The following is a 23,702-nucleotide window of genomic DNA, read 5'->3' on the forward strand; positions in this document are numbered from 1 at the left end:
ATTTGCACCACTGGTTGCTGTTGACTAAACGAAATATCCGGTAATACCATCAATTCATGAAGGGGAGCAAATGTTGAAGGAGAACTTGAAGTTCAACGTAGCTTGCGGTACTTTATGCGGTGCAATTCCACCATTTACGTACGTGCGGTACTGAACATGTTAAAAAATATTAGTCAAGCAGAATCATTCGCTTCCCAGAACAACACGAAACACGTCATCGAATGTAATGACATTTTATACAGTATTCCAACGTATATAGATGTTGACAGTATCGAAAAAAAGATACATGACCTGGCACCACGTACTAGTTCCTTCGCTATCAATCCTGTCAAAATACGGAGAGGTGAATAGTGTTAAGGAAGATAGTTGGAGGAACTTCTTCCCAAGACTCCACAACGAAGTTCGTGTGGTGAGAATGCGTCCGACAAAACCTATTCCCTCTTACTTGACTTTCACATGCTAATCACCTAATGATGTTGAATATTCTCAACGAACACTAGTCACGCACCCAGGACAGATTCCTACCTGTCAATATTGTGATCATCCGCTACACCACAGGAAACCTTGCGCAGAGACTGCTAAAGAAATTCCACCTGATACGAGCAAAGCCGGTATACAATCATCGTATGTTAAACCACAACCAGTTGGTAAACCAACGACTGCAGACCGGACATTCACAAACACCAGCTCAACAACGATCGGCCCCAGTACCACTAAACCATCTGCCATTACCAACATCGAAGTAACAACGATTACAGCAAATGTTTCCAAACCAACAACCAACACCACCAATAAGGAATCTAATACCGATGAAGAAGGATTTACAATAGCGACCCGTAAGCACAAACAACAAATAAGAACATCCGACGATGAGCAAGATGAATGCAGTACCGATGACATGGACGTAAACGAAAACGCGAGAGAAGACGGACCAAATGACCCACAATGTGCGCTCCACGGCTCAGTTGTGCTAACGCATTGAGCTGTGTAAAATATATTTAAAATTAAAAAGAAGTCAGAAAGCTCGAGGGAAGCGAGCTGCAAGAACCGCTCTCAACAAAGCAGTCAAGCTGTACAAGAAAGCCTTGCCACAAACCCAACGCGAATTTCCTTAGGAAAGACCTACAAAGTTGGCACAACAAAAATAAAAGGCTCAGCTGCACCACCTGAAAGGTGCCCGGAAAAGATGGAGGTCACCATCGAAAGGTTTTCCCCACAACATGAATCTATTCTCGCCGTACAGTGAGGAGGATGATCACAAAGATGAAGATCGATTTACCAACAAACAGATTATCGAGATGGCGAAAGCCATAAAAGTGAAGCGATACATGAGAGCCCGGATAGTTTCAAAACGATCCGATAATTGGAAGCGACAAAAGCTGATGTTGCTTCCGATGCCGGGACAACATGGAAATCTTTCAGCGTAGTCAATATATCCCTTGGTAATGTTAGAGAGAAGGAGTAATCCTGAACAAGCTAACGAAGTACGCGGACCGTGAGAACGGCATCTCATATAATTCGGCTTCGTTATAGGCAGGTCTACAGTGAAATCCACCCGAACGGTTGTGGGAGTTGTGGAGACAGCAGAGATAAGGATATCGTTTTTGCGTGGTGGTTCCCTTAGGCGTGAAGAATGCTTCAATAGTACTAGCTGGGAAGCAATCGCCCACACGCTGTACAGCACGAGTAACTCTGCAGGATATTATAGAGCTACTTTCAGTACCGAACACTGATCTACGAGACAGACAAGGGGGAATCACAACTACAACTGACGTTCCTCGACTCGACGCTGTGGAACGCAGTGTACGATGGAGTATTGAAGCTGAAGCTTCCCAGAGATATAACGATTTTCGGCTTCACGGATGATGTGGTGTTCCAAGTAATCGGACAATCGCTAGAAGAGGAGACACTCGACACGGAGACGATTGCCCATCATAAAACAGAGTTGGTGATGACTAGCAGCCGAAAGACAGCGCGGTCGGAAAATATATCATCGACTTGAACTTTTAAAGTCACGACGATTATGTTAAGGGGAAGGCTGTGAGAGTAACCACAGCTTTGCTTGAGGCGCCAGTGTACTGGGCACCACGAACCAGCGGAAATCGCTGGACCGAAGCATGTGAACAGACTAGTTTCACCGTCAGGGACAAGATCGAGTAGGTCGAGTGAAGCACCAGCGGTGGGTCGTCGAGTTTTCAACGAACTGGAAGCAGCGAACTAGAAGCTACGCTCCATCCAGTATCGCCGAACCGCCCTCGCCAAGTACTGGTTGGCCCTTTGAGTAGGATTTATATACTATGCGAGTAGATTGCGACAAAACTGGGAGCTAAATGACTCGCGCAAAAGCCATCGGTATCAGGAGAACTTCCGACGAGGAATTGAGATGGCTCGCGAAAACAGGAACTAAATGGTTCACAGAAACGAGAGCCAAATGGCTAACGGAAGTTCACCACTGCGATTAGCCGGATATGTGTTCGGAGCTAAACCGCTCTAATGTATCATTTTGTCTTAAGACTGAATCAGCCTCCCCACGATATAACGCTTCGATGCAGTCGACATTTTCAGATATCGACGAACTGAATCTAGTGGTATATGACACTCGACACTCCGGGTGTAGCTTAAAAAGTCGAGTTTCAGAGTGATTGCACAGTCTTCCTTATATGAAAAAGGCAAAAAATGAACTGATGATTGCTATACATTTCATAAATCCGTAAATGAATTTCTCTGATATGGCTACCTACTGCGCAACAAGATGGAGAAAAATGCAAAGATTTCGAAGATGTACACGGAACCGAGCCGAATTACTATCATGTACCAAACAAACAAATCTACAAGTCTTCAAGCACAAGCGATAAACCAAAGCTGATGTTTCCACTAGAGTTCGAAAAAGTATAGTATGCACAGGATGTACGTTCGCCAGGCTACTGTATATGAAATACGCAATAGAAAAAATATCAGAGAAAACCATATCTGAGATAAATAATTCCATTGACGCACACTTTACCTTTGGATTCATTTCAGAATGTTTTCCAAAAGTCCATAAGTGAAATGTTGCAATCCTGTTTCTGTACATTGTTATCAAGCAGGTTCACCTTTGACCGATTTCCATGCCTTGTGTGTACAGTCGGTCCATGTGCCGCCATAACGGAACGAAAACTATTCAAGCAACCAAAAGTTAATACCTTAATGTACTCTTAAATGTTTTTTTAAGTTCTTAGAGAACTTTCAAGCTCTTATTGGGAATTTAGAAATTGCACTGTTCGGAAAATTATTTAAAACGAAAACTTTAGCATCCCTTTCCTATGTGAACTTTTGATTGATTCAGTAATGTTTGCTTGAATTTTTCTAGTAAAACAAATAGCTCAACCCCGCTATACGAAATCACCCTGCGGAAATGTCCATGAGAACAATCGAAAGAAAATGCAAAAAGAAAAAAAAATTGTTTTTATTAAAATAAATATTTATTTTTTGTTTGCCCCCCCCTTCAGAAAAAAATTTGTACTTGGACATAATTTTTAAAAAAGATTTGTAATGGCCTAATTTGTGTTATACTAACCAATGCCGATCAGAGCTCTATGCATGTGAGGGGATGGAGATAGCGTAGTTGGTAAATCGATTGCCTTATACGCAGCTTTTATTACTCGATTCAGCCTGCTATTTGGGCTTTACAACTTCTGTATATTAAGTTTTAATATTTGTTTATTTGTTTAATGCATCAACAGGCATATCAAAGCTCCAATGATGTTGGCCTTACTGTTAATCTTATTTCTAACAATCAAGCCGTACACAAAAACAATAGTTGTACATTAATGGAAAACAAGTAATAAAAATGTCAAGTGTTGTTAGCTAATTATTTAAATAGTCTGTAGTAAACGTATACGCAGAGTTTGTCGAGAAACGTTGAAATCGAATGCTGATGCTGCCTGTTTAGAAATGCGTTGCAGAACAGTGATAGCTCCATACATACTATAGTTAGTGCGTCGGAATGGTAAACTGAACATAATGTTGTTGCGTAGTGCTCGGGTGTGACGTTTATGTTGATTTGTTCCAAAATAGCTGGAGCATCTATACGACCTTGCAGAGTGTCAGCTATGAACAAAGCTCTTTTGGTATTCCTTCGAACATGTAGGGGCTCTAGTTGAATCAGCTGACACCACGGTTTTCATAGCGAGGTAGTCTAGAAGGATCTCTCTATGCTAGTCTGTGAAGCGCGAAACGTAAAAAGCGACGCTGAACGGACTCTATTCTTTCAACGTCGTTATTGTAGTTTGGACTCCAAACTTCAGAGCAATATTCTAAGATTGATCGCGATAAAGAGTAGTAGAGCGATTTGAGACAATAGATATCCGTAACATTTATGTCTATCCTGATGATGCATCACAGTGCTTGAGATGCTTTGCCAACTGCATAGGAGACGTGTTGTTTAAACGTAAGTTGAGAATCCAGAATCACTCCCAGTTCTTAAACGTGGCTGACGCGTTCAATGTCTGTTTCTAGTAGACGGTAGTTAAAATGAATCGAATCCTTTTTCCGTGAAAATGATATTACCGAACACTTTTTCGGGTTCACGCACATACGGTTCGTGTCACACTAATCAGCAAAGACATCAAGCTGCTGTTGGAGAAATCTGCAATCTTCAATTGAACGAATTAAGCGAAATATCTTGAGATCATCTGCGAAGGACAATCGTGGCGTCTTCAGAACTAGATGTACATCACTGAAGTATAGCAGAAACATCAACGGTCCCAAGTGGCTTCCTTGAGGTATTCCTGATGTAGAAGTGAAGGTGACCGCTTTCTCTCGGTCTGTGAGGTAGGATCGAAACAACTGCAAAGCATTACAATTTATTCCAAATATCTCCATTTTTGCGTGTTTGTGATATCGTGATTAATTTTACCGAAAGCAACAGATAAGTCGGTGTAAACAACGTCGGTTTGAGCACGACGTTCCATACTCTCTGTTATGAAGGATGTTAAACACAGCAGGTTAGACATTGATGACCGTCCGGACATGAAGGCGTGTTGATCGTCACTTAGGTGCTGCTTACAGTAAGTCTGAAGAGGTTCCATATTCACCAGCTCAAACAACTTCGAAACAGCACTCAATGAAGTTATTCCACGGTAATTATTGACGTCTCGATTGTTACCCTTCTTGTGGACTGGGAACCTGCAATTTCCAGCAAGATGGAAAAACTCCTCTAGCAATAGATGCTCGAAAGATATGAAGAAGCGGAGTAATCAAAGCTTAAAAATGCCTTTTCAGGATAATGGAACCCGTCGGGTCCCGGATTGAAAGTTGACTTAAGCCGAGAGGAGGCTCTGGTAATCATCGTTGCATCAACATCGCTAGCACCCACAGCTTGGCCTACAAGTGGAGCTCTGCTAGCAGTGAGTTCGATTTGCTCAATTGTTAGTGCACCATCTGTGAAAACATTCGCGATTTTTTCCGGAAAAAGTGCACTTATGTCTCGAGATGTACTACCTGTGTTCCCATTGAAAGTCATAGACGACGGCAGTCCAGATTTCTTGCGCTACTCGTTCACAAATTTTCAGAAGCGTTTATGATGCGACTTAAAATTACGCTGAATATTTTGCTGATATCGAGAATTGACTGGCTCCTTTATATGCGTGGTTGAAACTGACGTAATAGTTTCTGAGTGGTATTGTGCGATACTTGGTAAATCTCCGCAGGGAAGCTCTCTTGATGGACTTGAGCCGTCGCAGCGTACGCGTTAGCCATGGAGGACCGGTTCGTCGATGGTGAACTTTCTTCGGAACGTGCCTGTCAATAACGTACGCCAGAAGGTTGGAAAAAAATTTAACTACGGTTTCGATATCTTCGGGTTCCAGAATATTTTCCGAATTGATGGTGGAAAGAAGGCCTGCGATACTGTGATGGTCAGCTTTACGACAATCATAGGAGACGGAGAGCAGTGAAATATTGAAATCATCCACCACAGTCCTATCAATCGTGGCGATCAATGGAGGATGATACGCTACTGATTTTACTAGAGTAGAGGAAGCCATCACTATTGATGTGGCGGAAACCCGATCGCTGACAAAATAAAGGTCGAGGTGGCGGCTATTCTCATTGGCAATAGGATTCATTTGTAGTAACGCAGCTGAGCTATAGCTGACAAGTAGTCTCAGTACATCTGGGTGGAGAACGGAATGATCGGAATCCGGATAAAGAAAGCCATTGCGGGAAGATTTCCATGAAATACTAGGAAGGCTAAAATCTCCTACCACTATGATCTCATCAACTGTATTAGCATCAATTTACGGTAGATAATCGTCCAAACCTACTCAAGGCAAACCCAAGAAATTTTCTCAACAGCTCTTGCCTTTAAGCTGGAATTAACTGCTACTAATACGCCACCTCCGGTGGATGCACAACAAAACACCACATTTTGGTAGTATAACAGCAGCTTGTGCTGTCGTTGACCAAAGCTGGAAATCGAAGAGCTTTGAGGCAAGGAAGAGCTCGCAGATGCATTGTGCTTACCTGTGGTGAGTTTGCGGAAGACCCCTTGTCCCAACTCCACCACAGAACCACGACGGCTGCTGGTCGCGGGGATCATTTCAGCGCTTGATTCATTCAAAATAAATGGGTACTAGCCGCAGTAGGAAGTTCAGAAGAACCTTTTTCCACTCCCATACACAGGACTGGGACGACTGGTGAACATTGGGTGCAGCGACTGGACTGTGGTGGGGGGATCGAGGGCTTTCATAATACACGCGGCAGTGCATCCCGGTATTCCATTAGCGAAATCTATCCTGCTTTGGATGGTCGAAATTGAAACGAGTACTCCAGTCGGCTAAGTAGACGCTTTGAGTACAGTGTCCTTTAGTTCACTCCGAAGCTCAACTCAGAAGGAAATGAAGTTGAGTTTCGTGAGATCGGTATCTTTCTTGACCAACAAAACTGTTTTAGGTGTGTCGCTTATTCCGAGGCATTCCGGAGTCATAACAACATTGTCCTCTACTGTATGGCTCGGTTCGAGACAGCTTAAATAGACGCAAAACTGCTAATCCGCAATTGTTTTGATTTCCCGCTGAATGACTCTAGTACCACAGACAGCGGCTGCAGCGGCGCGAATTTTTGCATTCAGTTTAACTGGATTCGTTTTCCAACCCCGCACATAGAGTTGGAGATTTTTGTAAAGAAATTTTTCTAACTCGAATAAAGAAGCGAATGACCCTAAGGTTAAATCCTCTATAATAAATAATAACAAAAACTACACATTTCATCGCCACCACATGAAATTACCATTATTTGAATGCCACGAGTAGTGTAAGATCCATTATACTCTGTGTGCAACTGGCGTACTTTAGTCCAGCCAGCCATTCAGTTCTCGGCAGGAAGATACAACATTACTTAGGGACTCCTAGTTTCAGTTGCCTCTTACGACATTGAAGCAGAAACCTAGTGGGTCGATTCTAGGCTGATATACAAGTGGTTTTGTCTGGAGAAACAACAAAACTATTTTGTTAAAGAATATGGTTCGAAAAAAATTTTCATATCCTGCATTTTTTGAATTAGCTAGCTTAGTTTTGGCACGAAGTTAGTAGTTAGTATCGGTTTCTTTTGAGATGAAGTTGAAACGCAAATTCCATGATTAGTTCAGTTATAAGTTTTATGCCCGTCATGCGCAAAAGTGGTTTTACTCATTTTTCTCGTTAAAGGAGAAAAATTATCTTTCACCCAAGTGTTTCTCCTTCTGATTTACCATGGAATCCTTTATTTGTGCTCTAATTGGATTTTCTCTCGGCAGTATTGCCAAGTTTTCAACCAAAATTATAAAAATAGATTAATCAATCATCGTTACACCCATTTTGGGTATCAGCCTTTAACGCATTATTGATGTTACAAGAATCTGAAGCAATGTCTAACTTTTAAGGACGAATATCAACCAATATATTTTTGAGAAAGTCCAATAGAATTATGATAACATTGTGGTTAAGGTACTAGTTTAAAATACCTGGGAATTTATTCCAATCCTTCAGGCACAGGTCCTCTATCATTCAAAATCTTTCTTAATCGAACATCAAACAAGGGTTTTAATATTGGTAGAGAGTCGAGTAACACATTTGCTTCTGGAAACGTTAAGTTACGTAGGATTATCTCGGGGTTTAACTTGATAAACTTTGAAAATAGGTACATGAATAAATTATGAAACGTAGAGAAAATACCGAAACTGATATAAATGTATTACATACTGCACATCGAGGATCGTGACATCTTCTCCCTATTTTACCGAACAAGTGCCTAAGCTCATTCTAATTTTTTCTTCAACCCTCCCACACAGTGCGCAGTAATGTCCCGAAACTGGATGTTTACCATTCTATCTCGTACTTTTGCCATAAATCAAAAACCCACACTGTTATTTATGCAAAAGAACGTTCGGAAGTTTTATTGTAATGTTAAAACATTTTGTCTAGGTCAGGAAAGGAAGGGCAACAAAGGGAAAACAAATTCCAAACTTTAGGCTCATCACGTACAGAAGGCAATTTGCTACTTCTCAAAGTATTCCGTACCGTTTCGCCTGATCAAAGCTGGTGAGAAAAGATAGATTTGAACATGTTTTCTGCTGATAGATGAACAAAGCCAGTAGGGGTAAAGGATTCGTTAATCTTTTTTGTTGTCATCACGTCCTTAAATTATTGGAACTGAAAGGTGATCGTCTATTGGAAGGTTACTTGATTTTGGTTTCCTTTTTTTGTAAGTTCAATTTTGTGCTTCTTTGCAAGAAAACCTGTCTTTACGGATCAACAGTATAAGGCGAAACTCCTGAAAGGCTATAGATTACCAAACATTTGCAACTAAGTGGAAAAATAAACAATGCTGATTGGGAATGTATGCATAGCAGAAGGACATAAGTATTAAATTCGTAAAAAACTGCTGAGATGGACACCATCCAGATCAGACCCGTACCCACAGCAGGTAAATCAATTAGTTTCAGACGTGTTTGTTTAAGGTAATTATCTAGGTGCCTTTGTTTGAGCACGCACAACATTGCTATAGCCATGGTTACGGTTTTGTCTGTATTGGAACTACATATTGTAACACAGACAGAACCCTATGGAGGATCAAGATCAACATTGTGGGCACTAGTGTGCGTAAAGGGAGGCAATAGCCCCCATATTATATTGGATTGTTTTTAAGTTTTATTTGAAAAATGATGATAATTTGCGATGCGTTCTGTATATTGTTCTGTATATTGTATAATAAATAAGATTCCGCGATTTTTTTTCCTTTTTTTGCTGGTTTAAAATGAAAACCTCATGATGAATCACCCTGTAGATTTAGCACGTATGCACAGACTTTTTTGTTTGAAGTTAATGAATAGATACTTTCTCTTCGAAAATTTTATATTTTAACAAAGGCAAATAAAAATTAATTCCGCCTGTGCTACAGAACCACAGGGTGTTTTTCAAAAATCTATTTTTTTACTTCTGTTTAGCAATAAGTAGGGAGGCCCGGGGCTATTAAGACAGTGGGAGTAATTCGGACCCCCTCGATTAATCAGAAAAAAGAAAGACATTCTGACTTTCGTACATATTCGTAGAAGTGCTATTCTGAAACATAATTTTGAGAGCTTAATTTGATTCTTTGTTCTTTGTAGAAAGGAGATACAACGTGTTTCGTTTTTTGCCATTCTCAAAACAAAAATCATTATAATTGAACAACCGTTATTAAATTATTAAACAAAAGTGAAAAAATAAATGGTAAGTGTTGAGGCTCTTATTTTATGGAAAGATTTTTGTTTGGGTGAATACACAGATATTTTCGAGACTCTCATCTATTCGGACCCCCTATTTCATCTACCACCGTTCAGAGGCTTGGTGCAGCGCACACTATTGCACACGCCACAGCAAAGAAAATACATGGGTCGCCAATCGACATCTGTGACTTACCAGATTAAGTTTTGTAAAGTAATTTATTTTTTTGTTTTGTCTGTTATAAATATTTATAGGTAAACATAATTCCATTGTAAAAAAAATAAAGAATAATAACGGTCGGAATTGCCCCGTAGGGAGGTCCGAATTACCCCTACATCGTGAAAGGATGGAAAAACGTAGATGTTTGCAAATATTCGCCTATCACTGCCATTGAGTGGTGCAAATGAACCTTTTATAGCACGAAAATGTAGCTGAGGTTTCAAACTAACAACTAGGACCTTTGACCGGTAATTTTTTTTTACATCTATCCACCTAAAAGGGCGATTTGCTTAAGTACGTCCGAATAGCCCCGGGTTCCCCTGTTATTTAGATAAGCAGCACATTCTATGCTCGCATAGAATCCTCAAGTTTGTTACATCTACTCGCATGGATATCAGCTAGGGACGCCAGATAGATTTATTGAATCTGTGCGCAGCCTATGTAAAAATCTGTGCTAATTTGTGCTAAGGAAAACGTACCAATTTGTCTCAAAACGAGAAGCTGCTACTTTTTTAGTTTTTGCTGGAGGCAAAAATTGAGTGCGAGGTCTGAAATTGAAAAAGCTGTGCTAGTCTGTGCTTTATAACAGAAAACAGTGAAAATCTGTGCATTAAAACAGGAAACTGTGGAAATCCGTAATTGAAAAAACTGGAAGTTTTTCTAGAATGAATCAGTTACAAACATAGACACTCTGACAGCAGGGCTTAGGATAGACTTCTGCAATTCGACCCAAAAACAAAAAAATGGATGAAAGAACATTACGAAATCAAACCGTTACAAGTATTATTCTCTCGTAGTGTAGGGTATGGGACCCATATCCTACACTATGGGTGTTGAATTCAACAGTCGAAATTCCCTGAAGACACTTCGGACGACCCGTTATACGCCGTACACGGAGCACAACAGTATATATACGACTGAGGGGTGGGCGTAGTGTAGTTGGTTGTACGCATTTCACCTGGGTTCGATTCCCAACACCGCACATAGAGTTAGAGATTTTTCTAATTCTTTTCTCTTGTTTATTTGACACGGCTCTATGCGTTAGCGTAACCTAGCCGTGGGTTTTTAAAGATTTTTACAATAGATAAAAATTAAAATTAACTTTCAACTGTCCGTAGACTCTTGTTGACGCAGCTTGCTGGTGCGTATTGAGATCCTCTTCCTTGGTGGTGAAACATTGGGCCCGTTGTCTGCCGCAAATTGAGGGTCATTCCGTCCGTCTTCTCTCGCGTTTTCGTTCACGTCCATGTCGTCATCCGTACTTATTCATGATGCTCACGGTCAGATGTTCTTGTTTGTTTCTTGTACTTCCGGATCGCTACTGTAAATCCTTCTTCATCGGTGTTTGATTCTTTATTGGTGATGCTGGTTGTTGGTTTGGAGACATTTGGTGTAATCGTTGTTACTTCGATGTTGGTAATGGCAGCTGGTTTAGTGGTACTGCGCCCGATCGTTGTAGAGCTGGTGTTTGTTACTACCCGGTCCGCAGTCTCTGGTTTACCTACCGGTTGTGGTTTAGCATACGACGACTGTTTACCGGCTTTGGTCGTATCAGGGGGAATTTTCTTAGCAGCCTCTGCGCAAGGTTTTCCGTGGTGTAGCGGCTGATCGCAATATTGGCACGTAGGAATCTGGATACGTGACTATTGTTCGTTGAGAATGTGTGACACCTTGAGGGCATTTGCCTGAGATGCTCAAGTAAGAGGGAATAGGTTTTGTTGACCGCATGTTTGATAGCGGCGGAACTAGTACGTGGTGCCATGTCATGTAGCTTTATTTCAATACTGTCATTATCAATATACGTTGGAATGCTGTATAAAATGTTATTACATGCGACGACGTGTTTCAAGTTGTTCTTCGAGGCGAAGGATTCTGCTTGATTAATGTTATTGAACGTAATCAGTACATCATGATGTAAATGGTGGAATTACACCGCATTAACTTCTGCTACGTTGAGCTTTATGTTCACCTTCAACAATTGCTCCACTTCACGGATCGATGGTCTTACCGGAAATTTGGAGAAGTCAACAGCAACACAGTTTGTCCGCAACGGGATATAAACTTGTTTTGCATTGACACTCATTGTTTGTTCACGTTTCACACACTAGGTAGGAGGAATCAATTTTTGCTTTTACAAATAGACAAAGCTGCGGCGCCCGGGTAAATTTGATCACTTGACCTGCTATAGCAGCGGAGCGATTTATAGCTTCTGAACTGAGCAAGATGAGAAACCGAACTCATTTTCTAAGGGATTATTCTAACTCGAAAAAGTCTTGTGGCCCTATAGTTAAAACTACTATAAACGGAATAAAAAGAATATATGACTGTCAATAACTCGACACAGATCTTTCATTAGGGCCTAAGTAGCAATGTACTCAAATGGAGAAAAATCAGTTTCAATATTCGACGATGCTTTTCTAAATGTAGCTTTTATTGTAGGTATAAATTACTTTATGAACATGTTTTTCCTAAAGCATCTTAGGCTAAACCTTAAAATAATATAACAAAGAATTTGATTCATATGTGTTTTAGTGTGTAGAAGCTAAAATAATTCTATGTAATGAATAGTAGATATTATTTATCATTTATATAATAGAACCACCGTTTAGATAATAATTTTGTGAATAATAACCATTTGCCTCATTGTAAGTTTATCCTTTATATTCCATACGAGAAGTCGAAATCTCGAAGAAAATGCAAGGTTCGCCGTTTTGTTTTCTTTAATTGTAAATCGAACTTAAAGCCATTTTAACTAATTTTCGACTCAATCTTGTAGTATTTTAGTCGCATAATGTCATAATAGCGAAAACGCAGGTTGTTTACATTTGCGATTAAGGCCATAATGAAAGATCTATATCGACCTGTGGTTTGTGAGTTCGTTCGGAATTTCTCTTAACAGTGTATTTTGACAGTTGTTTTTTCCCTTTTAGAGTGGAAGTAGTGGGGTAAGACGGACATGTTAAGGAACTGGGGGTAAGACGGACATGTTAGGGAAATACTCAAATATGACTTAGTAAAAATAGGTTTTTGTCAACATGTAAAACGCTATGTTGTAGTGCTATCTGTTGGCTTTCGAGTGTCCAAAGAGATTATATTAAAAAAATCAGCAAGTATCTTTTTTAAAAGAAATAGAAAACGAAGAAATATCTGCACTTGAAACGGACATATGGTGAGGGTAAGAAGGACATGTTGGGGAAAAATACGTTTTGGGGTCCAATTTACTGATGAAGCAAATGATGTATTTTCAAATATTGTTTTAGCCGTTGTCATAGAAAGAGCTATACAATTAGTTCCATTGATCACTTATTATAAAGATATAATTTAAGAGCTACATTATCTAATTAAAAGAGAAAAAAATACATCCACACGAAGATGCACTACTGATTATCAATGTTTGCTAAAATTGTACGCGTTCAACAGTATTCAAAGCCAACTGAGTGTTTCATAATTCAAGGAAATCCATCATGAGAGGGTACACCTATAATACAATTGAATTTTATCAGGAGCGGATCCAGAAAAAAATTTCGGAGGGGGTCCAAAATTTCGACTTCAAAATGTTGATTGTACAATACGTAATATGTAATACCCTCATTTAATTAAACTCAGTTTTGGTAATCGAATCTGGTTTGCAAATATTTTGAATTTAGAATGAATTTAAAATAGAAACTATTTTAAAATATCTCAAGAAGTTAAAAAATTTTAGGGGGGGGGGGGGCGGTAGTCCGGACCCCCAAGACTCTCCCCCTGGATCCGCCACTGAATTTTTTATGTTACTAGCTAATATTCGTCGCGCGTTGCTGCGACTTTTAACGAAATAGAAATAAAACACAATTTGTTCCGAAGCACCATCTGGGGGGCATATAATTCCCAACTAATAGCATACAAACACGTTCCATAACAAATGTCCACTACATATAAATTTTTACGGCAATCAGTTAAGTCCATAAATCACATACATACAAACGTTGAGTTTTATATATAGAAGATTGATAGAAAGATAAATAGATAGAAAGATATGCCTAAAATAACCACGTGTCCGTCTTATCCCCCTGTCCGTCTTACCCACAGTTTCCCTTCGCGAAATATTATTGATTAGCTTTCTAATGAAAGAAAAGATTAAATGTAAAAATCGGACTGTGGCTCTCCGATGTACGCAGGATTTTCGAGGCATGTTCTGTTTTGTCGTCTATTATTTTCGGCTTAATACTATTTCCAAATTTTTGTCATTTCGTTCTATCCACTGTTCTTATCATCCTCATATTGGTTCGATCGGAAGTACTAATCTGTAAGCACTCAAACATCGTGATCGGCTAGAGTGATCAGTATCAGACAACTGACATCCCTATAGCTATATAAAGAGTTTAACAATAGGCAACATCGTTTTCCATCCAGTTCGATTGGGGTAGCTTCGACAGTTTGGCATTGTCAAAATTACACCAAATTTTAATCAATACATGGAAAAGTCTTTTTCAGTGCAGCCTGTACTCGATTTTGGCTGTCCTGATTTGATTAGTCCAAAAACGTTTTCCTTGTGATTTCAGCTAATTTACAGATAAAAGGTATTCAAATCATGTTGACTACGATACAATGAGTTCATGTCACTCTCGTAATCAAAATCGTATATGAATAATAATAAAGTCAACCTAACCGAACAAAAATCATGCAAGGATGACAGAACACAAACCTGAGATAGATCATATCAGATGTTTCACTAGCCTGCGTACGCAAGAACGAGACCATCATAGTTCTCCACTAACTCAGTGTGCAGCTTTGGAACTGATCGTGAAGGCGGAGTTTATGCGCATGCCTGTTTGAACTCGCTCTCTTTCTCTATCTCTGTTCCGAATTCTCCATATTGGATGTGGCTGAGATTCTTCTTCATCCAACTTCATTGCCACGCGTGTAAGCAAAACGGTTGATCCTGTTCTGCGTGGTAGTTGTATTGGCTAGATGGAATTTTTTAATAAACGATTTTGGTATTAACGTAATCGTCATAATAGAACTAGATTTTCCACTGTCGTTTTGGCTTGGGTCTGAAACTGAACAGTTTCGAAGCTAACTAACTACTGTATTCCAATTATATGTAAACAATACTGGTGTTTTGCGAGAACCCAACTAAACACGTTTGAAGAAAGTAACGTTTCGTTGCCGTGTTACCAAGGAACAAGATATTGCCGGTTCGGGCCATAATATATAGTGCTAACAACTAGTTTTAGGTTTTGTGCTCTTCACGCGCAAAGATGGTTTTAAACGATTTTCTCCTTAATGGAGGAAAAATAGTTATTACCAAAATTATTCTTCACTAAGGAAAAATATAGCATAGTGCAGCGGTTCTCAACCTTTTTCGTGCCACGGACCCCTTAGAAATCATCCTGGGTTGCTGCGGACCCCCACGAATAATTATCAATTTTGCATGCTATCAAAATGTTATTTTCAGTTTGTTAGGAAATAAGACTTGAAATTTCAATATGCACTCGGAAAATACATTTTTGTTCGTGGACCCCCAACAACGGCTTCACGGCCCCCTAGGGGTTCGCGGACCCTAGGTTGTGAATCACTGGCATAGTGCATCTTTCATAAGTTTGTTAAACCAAACCAAATGTTTCGATTTCATTAGTTCTCATTAGCTTAAAATAAGTTCCATTTCTTGCGGCACATCACATTTGACTTGACCTGACTTGGGTTTGCTTAGGAACACAAATTGTAACTTTATTTTTTGAAGCTAGCGTCAATCCGGCGCTAGCTTAATCCTGTCACTAAGTTAGTGCCGGATTCTGATGAGACGAAGTCGAAACGTAAATTCCATAACTAAATTAGTTATGAGTTTTGTGACCTTCACGTACACAGATGGTTTTAAACAATTTTCTCCTTAATGGAGAAAAAAATAGTTTTTGCCAAAATTTTTCTCCCCTAAGGATAAAAAATGTCTTTTTCTCAAATTACCCTTTCCTTCCTCCTTAAGAGTATATGCAAAGAAGTGCTAATTCTGAAAAAAATGAAAAAATATGGAATTTTTGGCCAGTTTTCATGATTAGAACATTGGAAAAAATTAAAAAAATTACACAATTTATATGCAAAAATTCCAATAAAATGGTTATTTTTATATTGTCCAAATCGCCTAATATTTCTTATGAAATGGTATAAAATAGAATGCTGATGGAAAGGTCTTTTCTTCTATGCAGCAATATTGAAAAACATAAAACCGGCATTATTTGGCAATGTAGTTTATTTTTTAGGGGGTCTTCCGGTTATTAAAATTTTGAGCAGCGTTTTTTCCAAGAATGGATTTCAAAGAAATATTTTAATGCGTTTTTTTATTTTGTTATTCAACTCTTTTTCTTACAATTTTCAAATTTAAAGTGTTTATTTATGTACAATTTTGACTTTAAGAGGAGTAAAGTGTAAAGTGCTCAAAACGAAAAATTTACGAATTTGACGGCAAGATAACAATAGATCTTTTGTGAAATGTTAGGATCGCTTTATACATTCATTGTGTAAGAAAAAAAACCATTTCCAAGTCGAGGAGCGCCGCGGCGAACACGATAGCTATCGATAAAATTGTCTGATACATGAAATTCAACATGTTTTATAAAGCTTACACTTGTGGTTAGTCGATGAATTTCAAAAAATAAAAAAGGTCGAGTTTCGGAAAATGGCTTAATGAAAACCGAAAATTCTCATATTTTACTGTAAAATTCGCTCATTTTTCTTCAAAATAATAGGGAGAAAAATTGTTTCATTCAGTGTTCTGTGATTCATCGACAGGCTACACAAATTGGGCATCCTCAGAAAAAAATAATCAAGTCAATTCATTGATTAGTTTTTGAGTTATCGTTTTTGCCAATTTGAAAAACGCGGTTTCGAGAAAAAACGTTATGAAAGAGTGCCCCACATCAAATTACATCACGAAAAAAAAAAACGCTGTAGAAAATGACTTATTGGGTCATTTCTCTGGAAAATTTGGGTGGAAGTAGTTGTATTGTTTACATTGTATTTTTTCGCTGTCAGTTTTTCGAAAATTGGTGCCAATAGATTGAAATCTGCGTGTGTTATAGCAAATACGCGCGTTGAATGCATGGCTGTTTAAAACAAATGAAGTTCAGTGTAACCAATGAAATTTCGGATGACATTTCTAGAGGTTCAATACTAACAATTAAGCGGATAAAAAAGAAGTCAATTTTTTTGCCCACTACACCAGAAGCCCACTTAAGGGGTTTCATACGTTTTATTTTTCAAAAAATCGATTTTTTTATTACTTTGTCTGAAAGTACAACTTCTTGAGAATATTTTCCCAAAATGTTATAGAGATCCCAGAAATAGATTGAAAGTTACAGCGCTTCCAAGCGCGCTTCGTGGAAGAGAGGTAACTTGAAATTTTAAATTCGATTATCTCAAAATGTCGTTTTTTCAAAAATGGTTTTTCCATGATATCGATTATCGAAAAACCACTCAACTGATTTTTTTCAATTTTTTTTTCAATTGATCTTAATTCATTTTTCTCGTACCTTTTATGCATAAATTTTTGTTTTGCGGACGAGAATTTTTGAATACAATTTTTAGAGCTTAAACAGCGATTTTTTAGGGAAAACGATTTGGGAACGCAGGAAAAAATATTTATTTATTCAAATAATCGTTAAGGTACGAGGAATACTCATATACTAATGGAATTTTTTGAGTTTTGGGATTTCAGTTGATTTATTGGTCTTCAATAGTGATCACCGCAAACCTCTTAAATGAAACCTGTTTTAACCCACCTAGGGGTGCGATTGTGCTTTTCTCAGATTCATTGGCTGGTTTTGTTCAATAAAATTGTGGAAATGTCTATTGCATTCTTATTATACTTAGCACGTATCCAGCACGAAAATAGACGCTGACTTACTTTAAACAAAAAGGATAATATTTAATTAGCTTAATCAGCATGAGTTTAATATCATTTTTATGCTATCATATTTTGAGATGGTGTGGGAAATGATATGGAAAGGGAGGGGCGGAGAGTTAGCAGAGTGAGAGTGGAGCATACCTCAGAGAAACTTCATCTTATTTCGGTATACGGGGTGGATGAAGGAAATGCGGGCGTGAGGATGGTCCAAGAAGAGGGGAGTAATTATGGAGGGAGGTGTAAGGACAAGGAGAAGGGGGAGTGACGACGCAATACTCAATTACAAATTTGGCTTTCATTTGAGACTTGGTTTGAGAAAATCGGTTCAGTCAACACCGAAGAACCGACATGACTTTAATTGTGGAATATGCCCGGAATCCAGGACTTCCGGAATCGTCGATAGTGGACAATATATTCGAAGCATGTATGATTGGCAATTCGTGATCTTGACGTGCGAATCGAAGTAATTTGGTGACCATTTCCATAGTTTTTAGCCTCTGAGGTATTACGATTGCATCGATTTATATGGGAAATTCCAACCTGTAACTCCGAAACAAAGAGTCAGAACCGAACGAAATTCAGCGGCAGTTAATGGTATTACTGTATCTTTCATTTGAAAAATCAAGTTTGTAAAAATCGTTAGAGAATTCGCTGGGGAATAAGTGTGATATTAGCTTAGGAACTCGGCGAGTTCCCCGGAGGCATCATGAACCGTCATAGGTGATCAATGTGGTCAAATTTGCTTTGATTGATCATTAGTGATCCAGATCCGCAAACTACAGTAATGTTGCACCCATTTTAATATGTTTTACGCCATTTGGACATCATGGTTGTACCAGTTTATATGGGAATTTGCTGTGTAACCGAACCGTTCAACCCGTAACTCCGGAACCGGAAGTCGGATCAACTAAACCTTCAATAGCAGCTTATGGGAGCGTTACACCTTTCAGATGAAACTAAGTTTGTGAAAATCGGCTCAGCCAACTCTGAGAAAATTGTGTGAGTTTTAATGACACACATACATACATACACACATACATACACACAGACATTTTCCGATCTCGACGAACTGAATCGAATGGCATATGACACTTGGCGCTCTGGGCCTCGGTTAAAATGTCGATTTTTACATTGATTGCATAGCCTTTCTTTATATGAGAAAAGCAAAAAGGGTTTCGGAGAAGAAGTCATTCATTCTGGCAGTTATCGATATATTTTTACTTAAACTTATGCTTGTTTATTTCACTGGAAAATACTATATTTTTTATGTAATTGAGCCATTGCTTTATTCCTTTACGTAAATTTAAACTTTCTTGACATTTTTCGCGCAAAAAATATGTAACCCCTTAACCGTCTGTAACCGCGACTTCTCCAAAAAATTGCACCTGACTTTGGGGCAAGGGGCCATCCATATACCATGTAAACAGTATAGGGGAGGGTGAGGGGTACAAAAAAGGCCACACTTGGGACATGGGTGGGGAGTGAGTAGTACGAAAACTGTCACTTGGACTCTTCGTCATATTTTTGACTTTATTGGAATATGAAACGAATTTGAATCATCATTGCCGTAAGCGTTCAGCCCTTTCATGCCAAACTTTTCCCTAGCGCATATTGGGGTTCAACACTATTTTTGCGTAAGACTGTTGAGGTCAAGAAACACGAAAAACCTATTTTTATAAAGATAGATGATTCTATCGCAGTGCTAGATATGGCTTAATATTTACCTTTCGATGCTCAATACAATTCTCCTAGAATATTTACAATAGTCCGAATGCACGGAAAAGATAGTCGAAGACAGTCTCGAGTCTTACCAGTTCTTAACATTTATGCCAGATAACGAAGATATACAAAAAAAATCAATTTTCACGGCCAATTGAAATTCTATCAGACTAATAATAATAACTTTAGTTCTACGGATAGTATTACTGTACGCATTCAAATGATGGCTAGTTCTTTTTGCAACTGCACAACCAGAAGACCGCAAAAATAAATCGAACTAGCGGATTTTTAAACGATCTCGCGCAGCAGCTCGCCTCGGACAACTCAAACTCCGTGCGAGATTCAGCCCGTAATTTTCACCTGAAATAAAAAATTCAAATTCTTTCTTATTTGGAAGTCTTTTCTGCACAGTATAGGCTATTATGGTGATTGATTCAAATCCAACTTTTCTAAGTTAGGTTTTATACCCTCAGGCGCAAATTGGTTCAACCATTTTTTTCCTTTGGAAAAAATGTATGTTGCATCTTTGAACTAGTTCTTCAGTAAAATTATTTTTCTTTTAACAGATCAATTTGTTGAGAAGACTGTGTCAATTATAAAGTTCAGATAAAAATGCTTTCGAAAGTATATCAAGTTGACCAGACATTACCAACATGAAATTCAATAATCTTATTCAGAATGTTTTCCTTTTTTGCTACCCTCGGAGAGTGCGCTGCTGGTAGCATTAAACAATAGCTGTATTTTCACATTTTTAATAATATAAACGTGTATACCAAAAAATATGAATTTTATCATTGACGTAATTGCAAACATGACACAATTTAACAAACTGTAATTCACGAAATGACGAAACATTACCGTGTTCCATTCAATTTTACATGTAACATATACTTTACATGCATAATCATAACATGATTATGACAAAAAATCACATTTACTGCCATTCAGAACAAACGCCATATGTGGAGTAAAATTACATGGCTTACGAAATTCAATGTCATGTAAAATTAAAACCAAACGTAAAACTAAGTCATTTTTAATGCTCGTATATGTCAGGGTCAGGAGACACGATTTTTTCTAGGGTGTACATGTGGAACAAATTTTAAGACTTTTTTTCAATAGGTCCAATCTACAAAAGAGAGCCTCTCTTTGTTTACTTTCTCTTCCGCGAATTACTCGGTAACCTTACTGATTTCCCTTCAACTATTTGCGTAATTAGCTAGTAAAAACCTTGGTGTTTCGAAACATACCGATAAATGTTTAAAAAGCTTTATGGTTTTGCAATAATAAGCGAAAGAGAAAGCGAAAAAAGAGGGCTCTCATTTGCAGATTAGACCTATTGACAAAAAAGTCTTCATTTCAGAATTTAGAGAATGGAGAATGATTTCTGGGGAACTGTTATAGAATCTCTATGACCATTACGGATCCGACGCCATACTGTGGAAGGCTAGACACTTTCTAACGTCATTTCAGACTAATCTCGACATTACTTGCTATACCTACAACACTTCTTTTTGCACCAACCGAAAATAAAACGATAAACGTTCGGAATGACCACATATCTACCACGGAATTACCACGAATCTAAAACATGAAATAATATTTTGTGAGCTCAAAAATAAACTTAGATGGTTTCCAAATAACTTGAATAATAATAAATATTATTTGTCCTGTGTAGACTCCAACTAAATGGGTCATAGTTCTGTAAAGTTTCAACCCTGTGAACACGAATTTAATTGAATTGAAATAAATTGTTTAAAGAAATTTCGTCGAAAAAATTCAATATTAGTATTATTTACGTTTTCTATATACCGTTACCGTCTCCATCTATTTGTCTTGGCCGATTGCGACTTCCATGTAGTATAAAAAAGCATAAACAGAGAGCATACCTTCCGCATCGAGAGCACGGAAGAGCGCAAACACCCAGCTCATAAGTCGCGTTCTGTCGAAATTCTTTCATATCGCTGTGTTGGTGTAATCGCTCCTTCAGTCATGTGAAACGCTCTCACGAATGTATTGCTGCTCTTTCTCTTCATTAGTGAAAGAGCGATCGAGACCGCACATGCCGGCAAATTGTGTGTTTTTCTTTTGTGCGGTGCTTCGGCCTGCTGCTGCTGTTGCTGCCGTGCCTGGCCGCTTCGCTACTTCCTCAAAAAGTAAGGTACTTTTGTGCTATACGAAACTCCTGTGCGGCGGCGGCTGATATTAGTGCGGTGCAACGCGTGAAACCGGACCAGTCATTCGTTAGACATCGTCGGGAGTGGGTTGTTTTGCCTTAACTCAGTACGTTCCATCAGTTAAGTTCAGGGTGTTCGTTTGATCTGCTTCCGGAGCTATAAACCACTGATCCGGTACAGACCGTGGTACCAACAGTGGTCACATCAGTGCTACGAAATTATCGAATTCTGCGGAGCACTAAACATCCAGTAGCTTTGGCCACCCGGTAGTCGATTGTTCGGGTGAGGAAAGTAGGGAAAAAGCGTGTTATTGTGTAATTTGTAGCAAAAATAACGAGAAATAGGGTTATTGTTACAAAAGCGAGGTAAATAAGTAACAGCAAAAATTGATCGAATATTTGTGATAACGAGTGTGGTTTCGTTTGGCGAAATCGGGACACGGTGCCCTGAAAAGTGAGTTCTGTGCGAAGAATATAGAAGCGACCAGTGTTTAGCAAAGCGGCAGGAAGAAAATCTTAGCAAAAGCCGTTTGTCAATAGGAAAGAAGTGAAAAACAAGTGTGTTCCCTTTTTGCTAAGTAAAAAGTGAGAGGAAGAAAAACGGGGCCACAAACAGGATTTTTAGTGCAGTAGCAATTTGCCTTAGCTGCCGTACCGAAGCGGAAGCAAACCAGCGAAAAGTTCTCGTGCGGTGGAGGATAGCAACTGTTCCGGAAGGGAAACAAGTTAGAGGAAACGAGAATTTTTATTCTTTCCCCATTTCTGGATACGATAGCAATGGGTAAGTTGGGATTTCCTTTATAAGACTTATTCGGTAATGGGTCATGAAAGAAGGCATTGAAGGGCAGCAGGCAAGCTCTGAAATGTTACGAAAAATTGGAGATATGCTTGAGTGACATCTAGGATTTGTGTGAGATAAAATAAATCAAACCGGAATGACGAGAACGTTCATGGTGAACATGTTATAAACGATGTCCTTACTCAACAATAGCAGCAGTATTTTCTTCGGATTGATCCATTAGGCAATCATTCTTACTAATCCTCCCCAAAGCTGATTAATTACAACCAAAAGGGAACAGGCGCACATTCCTGTTGATGAAGGAACATTTATATTCCAAATCGGCACCATCGGTGGTTGTTCTTTCCTAATCCCAATTTATTCCCTTGGTTCCACGGTAACTTATGGGGGAGGAAGCGGGTCGCGAGATTAACTAGAGTCCTTCGGCTTCTACGCTACATAGCAGCTCAAATATTTTTCTCAAATCAAATTAGGCTCGGTCTCGTCGTACAGTAGGCTACGTTGGAGAAGGCAATCAAGTGAAGCGAAGCGCCTAAGCTCTGAACCGTACGTTTAAGTAATTAAAAACATTAGCGAATTTTTTAATTCAAATTGCGATTAGAAAGTTTCCACTAACCTGAAATAAAGGTCATTCGCATTTTACTTTTTTACTTTTAGTTGTTAATGTAAACAAGGGGTAAAGCTGTCGAAAACCTCCCGCAGTCATGCAGATCGTTGCCGGAGAATAATTTTAGCCCGTCCGACGTCACCACCCGTAAAGATACGTGTGTTCCATTTCAGAGATTTGATTTGAAGAGTTTGTGGTGCCCCGGTTTACGCGTAGGTGCTCCCGAAGTCGTAAAAAGGTGTCTTAAGTATCTTGCGACGTACGCGAGAGGTAGGGCGTGAAAGAGCATGCCTCAACCGTCAAAAGTTGTCTAGTTCTCGATTTAGCCATCGCCACAGTCGTCGTCTCTATCGGTACTGCCTCCATCGCCACCACAATTGTGCCACTTTGACTTTAGCTTGTTGCGGCGGTGTAGAGGTTACCTGGATAAATAATTGAATCAATTTTGTTCCTTTCCCACGCACTTGTCATTTTTACTTGCTTTCTCTCTCTTTGATCCGTGTTGTACCATTGCACAATTTTCGACAGGGATGAATGAGCAAAGATCTTTCTATACTAGGCGCAGTCTGCATGGAGACCTC

At 39.0% G+C, this 23,702-nt stretch overlaps 1 protein-coding gene across 3 annotated transcripts in view; it reads left to right on the forward strand.

Moving 5' to 3' along the window:
- LOC131686709 (protein rhomboid) overlaps nucleotides 1-23,702 on the forward strand; it is a 224,227-nt gene that overhangs the window by 151,218 nt on the left and 49,307 nt on the right. The window contains exon 1 of one of the 3 annotated variants that reach the window (XM_058970629.1): nucleotides 21,739-22,496. The exons of the other annotated variants lie outside the window; for them this stretch is intronic. The gene's annotated coding sequence lies outside the window, so the exon portion shown is untranslated. Of the gene's footprint in view, nucleotides 1-21,738; nucleotides 22,497-23,702 lie in introns of those variants that run through there. 3 annotated transcript variants of the gene reach the window in all.

The sequence above is a fragment of the Topomyia yanbarensis genome, chromosome 3 (assembly GCF_030247195.1).
Source record: "Topomyia yanbarensis strain Yona2022 chromosome 3, ASM3024719v1, whole genome shotgun sequence".
NCBI classification, from domain to species: domain Eukaryota; kingdom Metazoa; phylum Arthropoda; class Insecta; order Diptera; family Culicidae; genus Topomyia; species Topomyia yanbarensis.